The sequence below is a fragment of the Cebus imitator genome, unplaced genomic scaffold (genome assembly GCF_001604975.1).
Source record: "Cebus imitator isolate Cc_AM_T3 unplaced genomic scaffold, Cebus_imitator-1.0 Scaffold84, whole genome shotgun sequence".
NCBI classification, from domain to species: Eukaryota; Metazoa; Chordata; class Mammalia; order Primates; family Cebidae; genus Cebus; species Cebus imitator.
In genome coordinates this window covers 6334314-6353334 of record NW_016107399.1, presented here as the reverse complement: position 1 = coordinate 6353334, position 19021 = coordinate 6334314, and the positions used below count along the sequence as shown (strand labels likewise).

Genomic DNA, 19021 nt, shown 5'->3' with positions numbered 1-19021 from the left:
CTTATTTGACTTCATTTTATTTGCTTTTAGCAAATCACTTTAAATTCATATTGTTAATAAATTATCTCAGATTCTTGGAGATTCCCACCTGGCATTTTTGTCATATTTGCTAACTATCATTCATGGCATATTCTTTCTCTCAATGTTCTGTAATTTTTAATAGAAATTTTCCTTTAAATTGGGTAGGTTTTTTTCTCTGTCAATCTTTTTTACCTATGGGTGAAATTCCAAATTAGTTTTATGTTTGCATCTGCCAATGACCCAGGAGTATCACCAGACATAGGCCAATTTTGCTGTTATTTTGTAAGCTTAGGGTTTCCTAGATCAAGTAGGCCATGCAACTTTAAATCTTAGACACCTGCCAAAGAGAGTACCATGTTTATAAATTATCAGGAGACATCCTTTTCATTCTCCTCTAAAAACCCAAATAGTGGTATATAAACTTCCTTGCCATGTCTATATATCATTGTTATGTACGTTTTTAAATTTTGTTTTGTTTTTTCCATTCTACACTTTAATTAAAGATACAACGTTTTCAGATGCTGGATCTGTGTAGATGGTCTTTGTTCTAACTCTCTACTTTCCATGCTCTCAAGGCATCACCATCTGTGTCTGTAGGTCAATAGAAACTGTCCCCTAGTTTAATGACAGACATACCTCATAAACACGCATTCTACCATTTTTTTCTTCTCCATTTGTTTTCACTCTGCTCTTTGAGTCTGGAACCCGAGACTTGCCCATTCTGAGCTATAACTAAAAAAGAATGTTTGCTATATTTTATCCAACACTTCTAGATTTTTGTCTTACAAAGGTATGCAGACTATACAGTATATCAGTTTACTAGAACTGTAAATATATTATCCAGCTATTTAAAAATATATATTTTAAGTTGAGAAAAAGGAGAAACATGCATGAATTTCATTTTGTGTTTATTCTAAAAATAAAACAAAAGGGTAAAGCTTTCCTGGCCTGCTTATTTCTGACCATATTTATCTTTCATAAAATTTACACAGACATAGCTAAGCTATTTCATTTCCTACTGTTAAAAGAATTTCCAAAGCTTTGAATTTACCAGTGTAAAGACAATTTATAGAATACAATCACTGAATCTTACTCTATGTTGATACCCTAAGGGTGCCTGTTAAGATCTCCCTGTTACCAGTTATGTAATCTTAAACTAGTAATTTAATATAGGAATAAATATCATATCTACCCCAAATAGTTGTTGAAAGGGATAAATGAAATAAGAAAGTAGTATACTTATTTCAGCGCCAGGTCATAAGTAAGCACTATGCTGAGTTATATTATAAATAAAAGATGACAATAATAATAATAACATTAAATTGGTATTTGGTCACCAAATTCCAGATGACCCTGAAACACCAAACACATTTGATTCAAAACAGATCTTTTGTGGCATCTAATTATCTACACATTTTAATAAAAACCTCAGCTTGGCTGTCATTGTGAGGTATAAGAAGATCAAACTCGGGGCTTTGGCATGCTTTCTAAGGTTAGGCTGAAACGGTAAATTATATCATTATGTATGTAACTCTGGAATTTTTTTAAGTGTTTAAATTAATTAATATAACGGTAAACACTGAGCGTGGCACCTGGTGCTTTGTGGGCCCATGTCAGTTTTCTTTCTATCATTATTATTTCAAGTCTTTCCACAAATCTAGAAGAAAAGAATGGAATGCCAAGCCTTGGAAAGTGTCTGCCACATAAGTGTCAAGATTGCTGGATGAGTGCTCGCTTCGGCAGCACATATACTAAATTTGGAACGATACAGAGAAGATTAGCATGGCCGCTGCGCAAGAATGACACGCAAATTCATGAAGCGTTCCATATTTTTCCATGACCAAGTAGGATTCATCTGGGGGATGCAAGGCTGTTTCAACATACGCAAGTCTGTAAACATAATTCACCACATAAACGGAACCAAAGAAAAAAACCACATGATTATCTCAATTGATGCAGAGAAGGCCTTTGACAAAATTCAACAGCCCTTTATGCTAAAAACCCTCAATAAACTAGGTATTGGCAGAACGTATCTCAAAATAATAAAAAAGCTATTTACGACAAACCAACAGCCAATATCATACTGAATGGGCAAAAACTGGAAGCATTCCCTTTGAAATCTGGCACTAGATAAGGATGCCTTCTCTTACCACTCCTACTCAATATAGTACTGGAAGTTCTAGCCAGAGCAATCAGGCAAGAAAAAGAAATAAAGGGTATTCAAATAGGAAAGGAGGAAGTCAAATTGTCTTTATTTGCAGATGACATGATTGTATATCTAGAAGACCCCATCATCTCAGCCCAAATCTGAAACTGATAAGCAACTTCAGCAAAGTCTCAGGATACAAAATCGATGTGCAAAAACCACAAACATTCCTATACACCAATAACAGACTTAAAGAGAGCCAAATCAAGAATGAACTGCCATTCACAATTGCTACCAAGAGAATAAAATACCTAGGAGTACAACTAACAAGGAATGTAAAGGACCTCTTCAAAGAGAACTACAAACCACTGCTTAACGAAATAAGAGAGGACACAAATAGATGGAAAAACAGTCCATGTTCATGGTTAGGAAGAATCAATATTGTGAAAATGGACATACTACCCAAAGTAATTTACAGATTGAACGCTATCCCTATCAAGCTACCAATGACCTTCTTCACAGAACTGGAAAAAACCACCTTAAACTTCATGTGGAACCAAAAGAGAGCCCGCATAGCCAAGTCAATTCTAAGCAAAAAGAACAAAGCGGGAGGCATCACACTACCAGACTTCAAACTATACTACAAGGCTACAGTAATCAAAACAGCATGGTACTGGTACCAAAACAGAGATATAGACCAATGGAACAGAACAGAGGCCTCCGAGGCAATGCCGCACATCTACAACCATCCGATCTTTGACGAACCTGACAAAAACAAGCAAGGGGGAAAGGATTCCCTGTTTAATAAATTGTGTTGGGAAAACTGGCTAGCCATGTGCAGAAAGCAGAAACTGGACCCCTTTCTGACACCTTACACTAACATTAACTCCAGATGGATTAAAGACTTAAACATAAGACCTAACACCATAAAAACCCTAGAAGAAAATCTAGGCAAAACCATTCAGGACATAGACATAGGCAAGGACTTCATGACCAAAACACCAAAAGCATTGGCAACAAAAGCCAAAATAGACAAATGGGACCTAATCAAACTCCACAGCTTCTGCACAGCAAAAGAAACAGTCATTAGAGTGAATCGGCAACCAACAGAATGGGAAAAAATTTTTGCAATCTACCCATCTGACAAAGGGCTGATATCCAGAATCTACAAAGAACTAAAACAGATTTACAAGAAAAAAACGAACAAGCCAATTCAAAAGTGGGCAAAAGATATGAACAGACACTTTTCAAAAGAAGACATTTATGAGGCCAACAAACATATGAAAAAATGCTCATCATCACTGGTCATTAGAGAAATGCCAATCCAAACCACATTGAGATACCATCTCAATGCCAGTTAGAATGGCGATCATTAAAAAATCTGGAGACAACAGATGCTGGAGAGGATGTGGAGAAATAGGAACACTTTTGCACTGTTGGTGGGAGTGTAAATTAGTTCAACCACCGTGGAAGACAATGTGATGATTCCTCAAGGACCTAGAAATAGAAATTCCATTTGACCCAGCAATCCCATTACTGGGTGTATATCCAAAGGATTATAAATCGTTCTACTATAAGGACACATGCACACGAATGTTCATTGCAGCACTGTTTACAATAGCAAAGACGTGGAACCAACCCAAATGCCCATCGATGACAGACTGGACAGGGACAATGTGGCACATATACACCATGGAATATTATGCCGCCATCAAAAACGATGAGTTCGTGTCCTTTGTAGGGACATGGATGAACCTGGAAACCATCATTCTCAGCAAACTGATACAGAACAGAAAATCAAACACCACATGTTCTCAATCATAGGCGGGTGTTGAACAATGAGAACACATGGACACAGGGAGGGAAGCATCACACACTGGGGTCTGTCAGAGGGAAATAGGGGAGGGACAGCAGCGGGGTGGGGAGTTGGGGAGACATAGCATGGGGAGAAATGCCAGATATAGGTGATGGGGAGTAAGGCAGCAAATCACACTGCCATGTGTGTACCTATGCAACAATCTTGCATGTTCTTCACATGTACCCCAAAACCTAAAATGCAATTAAAAAAAAAGATTGCTGGATGACTGTTTATTGAATTTGTAAATGAAAACTTCCTTAAACACCCCACCCCCACTTCCCTTCTAATTAATCACGTCTCAGCATTTGTAAGTAGAGTTCCTACACTGGTCTGTGTCTTAAGGAAGTTTATAAATAATTCAAGCTACACAGAAGAAATTACTATGAGTTATTTGATCATATAAAGAAATTATGCTGATTTTACAGAAAGTGATCACCAACACTTGGAGACTGTTCACATGAAAGCCTTGGCTAGTAGCTTTTTTTCATTGGCCTGGAACTGATTTTGAAGAACAGGAAGAATTATAAACCAGGATTGTCCAGCAAGGCTACTCAGCATAACGAAGCAAGTGTACCTACTTTTCTAGAAGACAAGGCCAAAAATCTTAGCCAATAATCTATGTTGATTTTACGTTTTATCTCATAGATGATATTGATTTCAGTACGTTTTATCTCAAAATACTTTGTAAAGTTTCTGTTTATGTATCTAGTAAAACTAGAATGTCTCTCTGCCAATTTTTTGCAATAGCAATCTCTAGGTACATTTGTGAAGGGAATAATGACAACTTACATAAGTGTCATGTCCAAAATTAAATCTCATCACTTTTGAAAAAATATATTGGGATAAAGGAATGCTGTATAGAGTATGGAATCCAGATCCAACCACAAAATGTTTTGGAATCCTTCTTGCGTAGATTCTGGATAAATCTGTTATCTAAAAGATTTAAGTATTTTTCTGCCTCCTGGGAAGCAGAGGTTTGACATAATGTCTGAGGCAATGCATCACTTTAAGCTGGAATAACCTTCCCAATGAGGATTTCCTTAAGCAAATGAATAGAGAGGTTTGAGTCACTGTAACTGGAAGGAATTAAGCTGCTCTTCACATTAATGTAAAAGATTGGAATTAAGAGATGACAGTGTATTTCAGGAATTGTTTCTTTTAGAGGAAGATTTCTTTCCTAGATATATGTTTAGATTACACTGCCCAGTCTTAGGCTCATGAATATCTGTTTGTAATGTTAAATTGTCTCTCTCACATTGCTGGCCATGAGCAATCAGGCCTAGAGAAAGTTAATAAAGGTTGAGTTTGCACTTTATTACCAGTAAGCTGTCTTGCTTTCCATAGGAACTTAGTATGAACAGCCACTCCAGCTACATCAACTATTATAGAATAATCTCTAATATATATGACCCTATATTAAAATATTTACATAATTTATTCTACCCTTCTCTTTCTTAACACTTCCATTGATTCTTCCTCTCTTCTGGTGCTAACCCCAAAAGTGATAGAAATATACTACATAAAGTCTGCAATAAGTTTTCCTAATCACTGGCTAGTTCTCCATATTGTGATTTAAGGACCCAAGATGGCTTTGTCTTGTGGTTCTGTCATTCTCAACGTGTGGCTCCAAGTTACCACGTTCACTTGCATCAAACTGTGCAAGGAAAAAATCATGGAGTTTGAAGCACAGGAAATTTTTATAGAGCAGATATTTCAGTAGTACATATTGCTTCTGCTCAGATTACACTGGTTAAAGCTAGTCACATGGCATGGATTTAATAGAGGCTGGAAAATGTATTCTAACTACACGCCTAGGAAGGAATGTAAATGGGTTTGGCAAAGAGCTGGCCAGTAATAAATCACACTCTCTTTGTTTCTTCATCAGTCTAATTAATTTTTTTAGTTGAAAGGTTACAGTTGTCCTTGGGAAGCTATAGTTCTACTAATTTCTTACTAATTGCAACCTGAGGAAAGTGAGAGATTTTTTGTATTCTAAAAGTCAGAGGAGTTAATTTGCATTCAGTAGTTCTTAATCTCCATATGTGTTCTAGCCTTTATAGTCACTTTCTGTGGATCAGGAGGAGCCAAGACCAAAAAATATAAAGAGAGACACGGAAGCACAATCTTCACCATATGCTAGTGGAGGAATAAAGAAGGGACACAGATTAGGATTGCTAAAGTCCAACATGGACTTAACTTTTGATCTTCCACACATGGGTATGATAAATAGATTCAAAAATAGTTCCATTTGAATCAGTACAAACAAACTTCAATTATCTCCATGTAGACTTAGATGAAAACTTCTAATATTTACAAATTAGCAGAAACTTATTCTGGATCTCTGTAAATATCTACTATAGGATAATTATTTTTCTGCAAAAGTCAGTTTTCAGAGGGTATGGAGCTGGATCAATATGACTTCCTATTTATATAATCCAGGCTTATATAAATTCAGAGTACAAATAGGTTGGTATGGCATTGCAGTATTGAAGATTCAAAAGCCCACTCTAATTGAGGACTCATTGACTATAGAGACTAGAGGTGTATCTAGTTGGTGCTATCTGACGTTTCTTCAGCTGTACCACCTGACACCTCTCCAGAACTACAAAAATAAGGGTGCAATATATGCTCACTTTCCTGACACACATCAATTATATATAGAGACAGATAGTAAACATTTTTAAAATTACTGAGAGAGGTTAATTTATATATTTGGGCTGGGGCTTAATGTTTAGCTTCTTAATTCAACAAAATACTTTTCCAGGCTCTTTGGAAATGTGAAGAAGAAATGACAATAAATGACTTAGCCTAGATCATTTTAGTAATGTTGTAAGAGGAGATAAGCAATACATGTGTTTAACTATAATATATGGAATAATAGTAGTGCTGAAGCAGAAATATAAACAAGATATAATGGCAATACAGAAGATAAATGGATTAATTCTATATAGGCAGTATCTTAAAGGGCTCATAGGAAAGATATTTAAGTTGCATCTTGGAGGGAGATTGGATTATAGAAGCTAGAATGATGCAAAAAAAATTATGTGCACAAAGGTGCAGAAGTAAACAAGGTCATATGGTTAGGGAGTAGAGAGTAATCCAATTTTACTGGAAGCAATTCAGTCATTATTCAATAAATATTTATTGAGTGCCTATTACGTGCCAGATACTATTATAGGCACCTATGATACATCAATGAACAAAAACAGATTAAAACATAACAAAACAAAAACCCTGACTTGGATCCTTTTGTGAGAAGGAGGAGCACAGAGAATGTAAGAGACGGTAAGATAAGAGGAAAAAAGATTGAGGCCATCATATTGAGCACCTTAAATTCTTTTCTAATAAGCAAGGAAGCTGAGTTTAGAATTTGGATTTGGAAGTCCTCACATACATGTGAGAACAAAAATCCCTGGAGATAAACTGGGTTTCCCAGAGAGAGAAGAGATCTGAAGAAAGAATTTTTAGGAATGGCAACAGTAAACCAGGACAGTTGAGAAAGAGCTGGTACAGCAGACTGAAAAGAAACTTTCAGAGCATAAGGTTTCTGAAGGAAGGGAGAGTACTTTTCTTTGCACCACTGAATTTCCAGTGCTTAACACAGCCCTATCAACACAGGAGGTGTTCATTTTTCTTTTAAATCCATACATTATTGAAAGAAGTCAGGAGATAGCATTACAGACCTCAGAGGGAGGAAAAACTTTCAGTAGTGAGCAGAAAAATTTTCCCAATTGTTAAATCAGATAAGTAACTATGCTGGTTATTCTCTTTGCCCCTTGAAATCCTTTATCTGTCCTCTGAACTAAAGGACTGACCTCTACAAACTGTGTTACCTGAGCTTCCCACCCTCTGTCTTAAGTTTGGGTTAACCAATGGGAGATACCAACAGGACATCATGGGTAAGATAAAAGATAAGTAAGGGAATTTCTTCTGCTCCCCCTCCCTGAATGATCCACAGTTTTGACAGAAGCCAATTTTCCTCTGCTAAGACCACAGCTTATATCAGGCAGCTACAGCTCATGCTCATTTCTGGTAGCACTTCTTTCTCCACTTGCCTTCCACTCTTGCTGGTCTCTGGATACCTCACCACCCTGCTCGGCTTCTTTAACCTCCCACTGGGTTATTTCCCCTCACCAAAATTCAGTTTATAAAATTAAACCCTTTGATTGTGTCATTTCCTACTAGACCATGACTGATGGAGTCATTAAAATCTTTTAAGAGATCATTCATGACACTTTAGGGATACTGTAAATGATTAATTCAGTGGGGAAATCTAAATTCAGGTAGGATAAGTGAGTTAATAGTGAGTGGGAAAACAGAAGCTGTGAGTAGAGACTTCTCATAATATAAAAATGAATGGAAGGAGAAATGGCATGATGTAAAGAAGAAAGGGCTAGGGAAGGTTTTTCATGTATCTATTTATTTAGGATGAGGAAGAATTCAGCCTATAAACCTGTTCAACAGAATGCACCAATAGAAAATTAAAGAGTAGGAATTTAAGGCTCAGAAATAATAACCATTGGAGCACTATCTCAGGGAAGTCAGGTTTAGCACTGGTTAACACTGGTTAAAACCTGTGAAAGAAATAGGGACACTTATTCTAGAACAGAAATGAAAAATGTAAAGTTGGTGGAAAACAGAGATAGAATTAGTTATAGAAAACAGGAAAGCTGAGACAGGTTACATCTGAGGGCCCCTCTTTTCTGGGCAATCTATGATGAAGCAGTATTTGCTAATATAGTCATAGGAAACTACACATGATTTCAGATAAATGGAAAGAGGGAATAAATTTGAGTTGTGAGTTTAACTTTATTCCATGAAATGGGTGTTGAGAAAGAGATTTTCAGAACTCTGCAATTCCGTCTTTTATCTTGCAACGAGTAGGATAGATCAGAGAAAAAGAAAACCACTGTATTTGTAGAAACTATAATAGCCTAGAGCAAGAGTGAATGAGGGTCTGACCTATGCAGAGAAGAGAGAGGCTAAATAAGCAGATGCTGCAGAGAGTCTCTTCATGCATTTGTTATCTGCACCATGCTCAGCTTTATATAAGGCACAATGGAGACTGTACAAAGAGCAAAGAACATATTTCCTACCTTCAAGGAGCTCACAAGCTAGCTGGAAAAGCAGAGATTAATAGCAAAGACTAGAGTATGGGAAACACTATCAAACTAAGGGTAGACCCAGGCTTCTAATCCCTGCCTTCCACTAACTCAACATCAGATAATGCATCACATGACTTATTTTGTCATCTGCACCTCAGCTTCTTAATTTGACCAATTAGGAAGTTAAAAATTGATGGTTTCTTTGGTTTCTAAATACCATTCTTGAATAAAAGGAACCAGGATTCCTTAGAGAAATACCTAATGTGAGGGCTGGGGCAGGTAAAATAGAAGCTGGAGGATCTTGTAGTGCCAAAAGGAAGGAAGTGCTCAACACACAAATGCATGGGGACACAGAAGCGAACCCAATGGAGTTCCCAGTGGCCAAAGTTGAAGTAATTTGTTCAACAAAATAACATGGCATTAGATTATAAGCCAAAATATGAAATACTAGTTGACTATCCTTATCTGAAATGCTTGGGGCCAGAAGTGCTTCAAATTTCAGATTTTCTCAGATTTTTGGAAATTTGCATATGCACAATGAGATATTTTAGGGATGGAACCCAAGTGTAAACATGAAATACATTTATGCTTTTTATACACATAGCCTAAAGGTAATTTTATACAATATTTTTAATAATTTTGTGCATGAAATAAAGTTTTGACTACAACCCATCACATGAAGTCAGGTGTGGATTTCTCTACTTGTGGCATTATGTCAATGCTCCAAATGTTTGGGATTTTGGAGCATTTTGGATTTTGGATTTTGAGATAGGGATGATTAATCTGTGAATCTATATGAGTGCACACCAATATAAATGATTGAATAAAAATAAATGAATAGAAAAGTTAAATCTTCCTTACAGAAGAATTTCAAATAATATATGTAATTACTCCCTCTCCTAGAAAAAGGTGAAACTTGTTACCCTTCTACACATACCCTGAGAGTGAACTAGGCTTAGTGACTCAAACCTAAGCAATAGAATAGGGAAAGGGAAAAATAATAACTTTATACTAGAGAAACCTGGCCAATATGACATTAACCAAGTGATGAGGGTTAATATCCCCAGAGATGTCACCCTCAATAGGATATGGTGAGAAGGGCATTTCATCTCTGTGATCTTCTTCCCAGAAACTCATAATCCCAGTCTAATTATGAGAAAGATATCAGACAAACTCAGACTGGAGAACATTCGTCAGGATACCTTTTCAGCACTCCTCAGGACTGTCAAGGTCATAAAAAAAGAAAGAAAGAAAGAAAGACTGAGAGAAAAGAGGAAAGATAGAAAGTGTCACAAACCAGAGGAGACTGGGGAGACATGACAATTAAATGCACTGTGCTACCTTGAATCAAATCCTGGACTAGAAAAGGGACATTAATGAAAAAACAGATGAAAACCAAATAAAGCCTGGAGTTCAGTTAATTTTTAAAAAATTGATGGTCTCTAAAGTCTCTTCCAGCTGGTAGCTATAATAATAGCATTTATTATCTAATTGCTTCAAAATTGTGTTCATATTGCTTACAAAGTGCTAAGAGTACATGAAGTAAGGGAACTATTAAAGTAGATGCAAGGCTTTAATCCACTTTTTCCTCCCTCTCTCTTCTGACTTCCTGTAGTTGTTTCAGTGATGTAGTGTATGATCAGTTCATTTTCAAAGCAACAGTATAATAGTGAGTCTGTTGTCTCTTGTTTGTTACTTTCCCAAGTCAGTGCCCATCCTCTTTTCGTAGTAAGAACGGCCTCTAGTGAACCATCAGGTTTCCATCCGTTTGCAGTCTTGAGCTATGGGCCTCCCGTGCTGTGCTATCATGCTCTTACACGGTTGCTATGGTGATGGTCATGGTGGCAGAACTACCTTTGGCTCACTTGATTTTCCTGGACAGTTTCTTTGCTTTAAAAAAAAAAAAAAAAAACTACGCACACACAGTTTATGAAGCCCTAATGTGAAATCATGCTGGCTCTGATTCATGACATTTTCCTGAGACTTTATAATGTTTCTTTTTTCTAAATAAGCAATTTCAGGTCAGGTAAAAATGTGAGTAAATCATGCCTGGCTCTTGTTCCAGATGTATCAATTTCTGTTCAATCCCCCTTTCCCCCTCATGGCTTTGGGACAATAAAAATAAGCAATGCCTCCACTCTGGAGCCTTTCTGAGTATGCAGTGTATAAATGGTATACCGTGCAGGGAGCTATATTTCCCTACCTTGGTCATTACCAAGCGTTTTCTCTGGCAATTATCTGAAACAGAGCAGTAACGTGGAGTAATGATCTTGGCACACTTGAGACCCTGGGAGGATCAAAGAGGCTGATGTGACAGTTCATGAAATAGGGAGGAAGCAAACCGTCCCCCACTGCCAACACTAACACAGCCCTGTGCTTGAGAGTCTGGGAGAACCCCGTTGCCAAGTGTCTGCCTGCATTTTCTTTGAGGGGTCCAGCCCCAGAGCAGGTCAGGAAAATTATGGCTTTTATCAAGCAGACACTGTGGCTCTCTTTGAGGATGGCTAAAGTCTCACTCACTACTAGTAACTGCTACACATGTGGTCTTTTAAAGAGAGGACATGAATATTTTCATTAACTGGGAAAGAAGGTGCCCACATGAGACTTCATTTATTTGGGAGACAGGGCAAGGCTGAAAGGGGCAGGATGTTTATAAAGAAATTAAGAGTGAGGACTCCGGAGACAGACTGCCTGGGTTTTAATCCTGGCCCTTTCAGTTACCATTCTGTACAACATAAATAAATTCTAACCTCTCTGCCTAAGCACCCTATCAGTAAAATGAAAGTAATGATAATACCCACGTCACAGGCTTTCCTGGCGATTAACATGTGAGAAGTACTTATAACACTGCTTGGCACACAGTTAAGTCCTCAATAAATGTCAACTGCTATCATTATGTTCAGGAGAGGATGGTGGTTTCAAAATCCTGGGCTTACACAAGGAGTTTTTCATAGATAGAAAAGACCATCTTTCATAGTGCACACAGGTAGAAAGGGTAGTCCTTGGTGAGCCTTGAATGGACTTGTCCAAAGAAGTTTACATTTTTATGTAATTAAGAAATGGGGCCTCCTGAGGAAGAAACTGGTGGTGCTGTGGGTTTTGAATTCTAGGTAGGCTCTAGAAACTGACTTTGAGAAAATGTCTCACGTTAGCTCTTCCCCATAAAACACAGGAAGATATTCCTATCATTTATTATTGTGTTCAGCATATAAGCATTAAAAATTACAACATCTTAGAAATTTAACAAAATTTCTTAACAAAACACTAATTCCTCAGAGACTGTATGTGATGAGTTTTACAATTACAGAGCACATTTATATAGAGCATATTATAATGAAGCTCAGTAATATTCATAACAAATGTGATCTGCCAACTGAGAATTCTCTTTTAAGAAGATTCTCTTTTCCTAGCTTCATGTGCTTTATGAATGGTAGAGCTGGTATTTGAATCTGTACAACTACATATAAAATAGACCTTACACATTTTGGCTAAAAGGCCAAGTTATTTCAGGTATACAAATGTATGAGAAGAAAGCCCAATATAAATAGGTTTTTCAATAACTCCTCAAAGTTAAATTCAAAATGCCACTCCAAGTGTAAGTCACAAATTCTACAAATAAAATGATTTGCAGAGACCCAAATATTCTATTTACATTATATTTGAAACACGAAGCAACTTGAATTTAGGTCCATTTTTTTCTGTTTTTGTTTTGTTTGTTTGTTTTTTAACACTTTAAGTACTTTAAGTTCTGGGATACATGTGCAGAATGTGCAGGTTTGTTACATAGATATACTTGTGCCATGGTTGTTGGCTGCACCCATCAACTGGTCATCTACATTAGGTATTTCTCCTAATGCTATCCCTCCCCTTGTTCCCTATCCCCCAACAGGCCCTGATGTGTAACGTTCCCCTCCCTGTATCCATGTTCTCATTGTTCAACTCCCACTCATGAGTGAGAACATGTGGTGTTTGGTTTTCTGTCCCTGTGTTAGTTTGCTGAGAATGATGGTTTCCAGCTTCAGCCATGTCCCTGCAAAAGACATGAACTGATCCTTTTTTATGACTGTGCAGTATTCCATGGTGTATATATGCCACATTTTCTTTATCCAGTCTATCATTGATGGGCATTTGGGTTGGTTCCAAGTCTTTGCTATTGTGAACAGTGCTGCACTAAGCATATGTGTGCATGCGTCTTCATAGTAGAATGGTTTATAATCTTTTGAGTATATACCCAGTAATGCTGGGTCAAATAGTATTTCTATTTCTAGATCCTTGAGGAATTACCACACTGTCTTGCACAAAGGTTGAACTTATTTACACTCCCACCAACAGTGTAAAAGTATTCCTATTTCTCTACATCCTCTCCCACATCTGTTGTTTCCTGACTTTTTAATGATCACCATTTTATCTGGCATGAGATGGTATCTCATTGTGGTTTTGATATGCATTTCTCTAATGACCAGTGATGATAAGCTATTTTTCATGTGTTTCTTGGCCACATAAATGTCTTCTTTTGAGAAGTGTCTGTTCCTATCCTTTGCCCACTTTTTGATGGGGTTGTTTTTTTCTTGTAAATTTGTTTAAGTTCCTTGTAGATTCTGGACATTAGCCTTTGCCAGATGGATAGATTGCAAAAATTTTTTACCATTCTGTAGGTCGCCTGTTCACTCTGATAATAGTTTCTTTTGCTATGTAGAAGCTTTTTGGTTTAATTAGATCCCATTTGTCAATTTTGTCTTTTGTTGCCATTGCTTTTGTTTTTTTATCTTGAAGTCTTTGCCCATGCCTATCCTGCATGATATTGCCAAGGTTTTCTTCTAGGGTTTTTATGGTTTTAGATCTTATGTTTAAGTGTTTAATCCATCTTGAGTTAATTTTTGTATAAGGTATAAGGAAGGGGTCCAGGTTCAGTTTTCTGCATATGGCTAGCCAGTTTTCCCAACACTATTTATTAAATGGGGAATCCTTTCCCCATTGCTTGTTTTTGTCAGGTTTGTCAGAGATCAGATGGTTGTAGATGTGTGGCATTATTTCTGTGGGCTCTGTTCTGTTCCATTGGTCTATATATCTGTTTTGGTACCAGTACTATGCAGTTGGGGTTACTGTAACCATGTAGTATAGATTGAAGTCAGGTAGCATGATGCCTCCAACTTTGTTCTTTTTGCTTAGGATTGTCTTGGCTATACAGGCTCTTCTTTGGTTCCATATGAAATTAAAGTAGTTTTCCTAATTCTGTAAAGAATGTCAGTGGTAACTTGATGGCGATAGCATTGAATCTATAAATTACTTTGGGCTGTATGGCCATTTTCATAATATTGATTCTTCCTATCCATCAGCATGGAATGTTTTTCCATTTGTTTGTGTCCTCTCTTATTTCCTGGAGCAGTGGTCTGTAGTTCTGCTTGAAGACATCATTCCCATCACTTGTAAGTTGTATTCCTAGGAATTTTATTCTCTTTGTAGCAATTGTGAATGGGAGTTCACTCATGATTTGGCTCTCTGTTTGTCTATTATTGGTGTATAGGGATGCTTGTAATTTGTGCACATTGATCTTTTATCCTGAATTTTGCTGAAGTTGCTTATCAGCGTAAGGAGATTTTGGGCTGACATAACGAGGTTTTCTAAATATACAATCATGTCATCTGCAAACAGAAACAGTTTGACTTCCTCTCTTCCTATTTGAATACGCTTTATTTCTTTCTCTTGCCTGATTGCCCTGGACAGAACTTCCAATACTATGTTGAATAGGAGTGGTGAGAGAGGACATCCTTGTCTTGTGCCACTTTCAAAGGGAATGCTTCCAGCTTTTGCCCATTCAGTATGATATTGGCTATGGGTTTGTCATAAATAGCTCTTATTATTTTGAGATATGTTCCACTGATACCTAGTTTATTGACAGTTTTTAGCATGAAGGGATGTTGAATTTTATTGAAGGCCTTTTCTGCATCTATTGAGATAATCATGAGGTTTTTGTCTTTGGTTCTGTTTATGTGATGGATTATGTTTATTGATTTGCATATGTTGAACCAGCCTTGCATTGCAGATATGAAGCCAACTTTATCATGGTGGATAAACTTTTTGATGTCCTGCTGGATTCTGTTTGCCAGTATTGAGGATTTTCACATCAAAATTCATCAGGGATATTGTCCCGAATTTTTCTTTTTTTGTTGTGTCTCTACCAGGTTTTGGTATCAGGATGAAGTTGGCCTCATAAAATGAGGTTGAAAGAAGTCCCTCTTTTTCTATTGTTTGGCATAGTTTCAGAAGGAATACAATACCAGCTCCTCTTTGTGCCTCTGGTAGAATTCAGCATGAGTCCTTCTCGTCCTTGGCTTTTTCTGGTTGGTAGGCTATTAATTACTTCCTCAATTTCAGAACTTGATATTGATCTATTCAGAGATTTAACTTCTTCCTTGTTTAGTCTTGGGAGGGTGTATGTGTCCAGGAATTTATCCATTTCTTCTAGATTTTCTAGTTTATTTGCATATAGGTGTTTATAGTATTCTTTGATGGTAGTTCATATTTCTATGGGATCAGTAGTGATATCCACATTATCATTTTTGATTGGGTCTATTTGATTCTTCTCTCTTTTCTTTTTTATTATTCTGGCTAATAGTCTAGCTATTTTGTTGATCTTTTCAAAAAACCAGCTCCTGGATTCCTTGATTTTTTTGAAGGGCTTTTCATCTCTCTATCTCCTTCAGTTCTACTCTGATCTTAGTTATTTCTTGTCTCTGCTAGCCTTTGAATTTGTTTGCTCTTGCTTCTCTAGTTCTTTTAATTGTGATGTTAGGATGGGGTGTCAATATTAGATATTTTCTGTTTTCTCCTGTGGGCATTTAGTGCTATAAATTTCTCTTTAAACACTGCTTTAGCCGTGTCTCAGAGATTCTGGTATGTTGTATCTTTGTTCCCATTGGTTTCAAATAACTTCTTTATTTCTGCCTCAATTTGATTATTTACCCAGTAGTCATTCAGGAGCAGGTTGTTCAGTTTCCATGTAGTTGTGTGGTTTTGAGTGACTTTCTTAATCCTAGTTCTAATTTGATTGCACTGTGGTCTGAGAGATGTTTGTTATGATTTCTGTTCTTTTGCATTGCTGAGTAGTGTTTTACTTCCAATTATGTGGTCAGTTTTAGAATAAGTGTGATGTAGTGCTAAGAAGAATGTATATTCTATTGATTTGGGGTGGAGAGTTCGTAGATGTCTATTAGGTCTGCTTGGTCTAGAGCTGAGTTCAACTCCTGAATATCCTTGTTAATTTTCTGTCTTGTTCATCTGTCTAATATTGACAGCGGGGTGTTAAGTCTCTCACTATTATTGTGTGGGAGTCTAAGTCTCTTTGTAGGTCTCTAAGAACCTGCTTTATGAATTTTGGTGCTCCTGTATTGGGTGCATATATACTTAAGGTAGTTAGCTCTTCTTGTTGCATTGATTCCTTTATCATTATGTAATGCTCTTTGACTTTTTTAATCTTTGTTTGTTTAAAGTCTGTTTATCAGAAGCTAGGATTGCAACCCCTGCTTTTTTTTTTTGCTTTTCATTTGCATGGTAAATATTTCTCCATCCCTTTATTTTGAGCCTAAATGTGTCTTTGCTCGTGAGATGGGTCTCCTGAATGCAGCACACTGATGGGTCTTGATTCTTTATCCAATTTGCCAGTCTGTGTCTTTTAATTGAGACATTTAGCCCATTTATATTTAAGGTTAATATTTTTATGTGTGAATTTGATCCTGTCATTATGATGCTAGCTGGTTATTTTGCCTGTTAAAATCTGCTTTTAATTTTGTATTTTTACTTTTTATTGATACATAGTATTTTACATCTTAATGGAGGTAGATGTGGTATTTTGTTACATACATAGGTTGTGTAATGATCAAATCAGGATATTTGAGGTATTTATCACTTGATTATTTATTTTTTCTATATATTGGGAACAATTCAAGCTACTCTCTTCTAGCTATTTTGAAATATATAACGCATTGTTGTAACTATAGTTGCTCAACTCTGCAGTTGAACAATAGAAGTTGTACCTTTTATCTAACTGATGTTTGCGCCTGTTAACCTACCTCTCTTCATCCTTGCTTCACCCGCCCACTCATGCTTCCCAGCCTCTAGTATATATCATCTGTTTTTAAAAGCCTTTCCCATCTCTTCTCTCTCTCCTTCCCCTTTTTCCTTCTTTCCATGAATGAAGAGGTAATTAATACTTCCTCTCTGCTAGATACTGTACTGGATGCTTCCATAGTTGTTTTCATCAGCTCAGGTGATTTTTGTTTGTTTGCTTTTCTATTAAAGTACCACTGCCAATGATGATGCTAAAGAGCCCCAAATAAATCTCCATAATAGTCATTTCATGAAGTTATCTTATACATGCTCACACTTTATAAGAAAAGTACTATTACAATGCTTCTCAAGGGATTCTCTGAGCATTCTTGGATGCCTTCATGATCTCCATTTTCAGTGCACCAAGTCCCCTCCAAGGAGAGACCCTGGGTAATGACAATCTCTGGTGTCAACTAAGATTCTTAAGGACTGTATCCTGATTGTGATTCCTATGTGACCTGAAGGTAAGCCAGTAACTCAGTCTATCTTCTATTTGGTTTCTTAAACTAATATTTTATGAATACATGCCACACACTGCAAAATAATTAAAACATGTATATGGACAAATAATTTCAATTTTGAATTCTTTAATAAAAATAATAGAAATGACATTAAAGTTAAGATGGGAAAAAGTTGTTCTTTTAGTGCTGAATTCACTTCTTCCTTCATGGAGTTTTTCCACATCCTTAAGGAGCTAAGAGTCACTTTTAAAAATAAACAACTAAGTCACTGGAAAGTAGATATTAACCAAGAGTGATGCAAATTCTGTGAATCCTATGAGTTAATTAAAGAGACCATCTCATAAAAGAGCAACACTGAAAACTTCTGCAGAGACAATGTGGTGCAGTGGAGAGAGCATTGATCTCAGTGCCAGCTGTGAGAGAAAACAGACAATACCTTGGTGGTGTTATTACACCACTAATTACAACAGTAACATAAGAAGAGACTATTCAGGCTGTGATCAATTGAACCCTAGAAACCTTTCTGGTATTCACTATGAACCTTAGTCTCAAAAACCACAAAACAAATCTGTTAGTCCATTCTCACACTGGTATAAAGATAATCCCCAAGACTGGGTAATTTATCAACAGAGAAGGTTTCATTGATTCACAGTTCCACCAGGCTGGGATTGCCTCAGGAAACTTACAATTATGGAGGAAAGAGAAGCAGATACCTTCTTCACAAGGTGGCTAGAGAGAAAAAGTGTATGTAGGAGGAAATGTTAAACACATAAAACTATCAGATCTTGTGAGAACTCACTATCACAAGAACAGCATGGGGGAACGGCCCCCATGATCCAGTTACCTCCCACCAGGTCCTGTCCTTGACACATGGGTACCATGGGATTATAATTCAAGATGAGATTTGGATTGGGGACACAGAGCCAAACCATTTCAACAAAGGACAATTATATATCTGTTTCAGTCTAGGTCCAAGTTTATATTTCTCTAGAATTTTTATCCTTTTACCACGGGGGAATATTTTTTTAAACATGCTTTTAAGAAAGTCACCAAGGCAAGAGAGAAAAAGGAATAGGACAGTCCCAAAGGAGCTGAGGTATAGAATAACTGGTCTTTCAGGGTATTTCCAAAAGACTAGTCAAGAGGGTGGCACTTGTGGAAGAGGAGCACGAAAAGAATATCATGGTAAGGGAAGAAAACCTAAAACAGCAGAAAGAAAAATATTTTTTTTTAAAAAAAAGCACTATTAAGGAAAGACATCAACAATTAAAAGCATGAAAGCAGCAAAAACAATAAAAGTAGTAAATATAATTATAGGTTGTAT

General features: G+C 36.8%; 1 long non-coding RNA gene and 1 other non-coding gene across 2 annotated transcripts in view; both read left to right on the top strand.

The window, feature by feature from the left end:
• LOC108308352 overlaps positions 1-18087 on the top strand; it is a 45963-nt gene extending 27876 nt beyond the window's left edge. The window contains exon 4 of the long non-coding RNA XR_001826888.2: positions 17595-18087. This is a non-coding gene — a long non-coding RNA (uncharacterized LOC108308352). The remainder of the gene's footprint in view (positions 1-17594) is intronic.
• Positions 1749-1855, top strand: LOC119472081. Its single transcript, XR_005201193.1, has one exon. It is a non-coding gene; the product is annotated as a U6 spliceosomal RNA (small nuclear RNA).
• Positions 18088-19021: the final 934 nt, after the last annotated feature.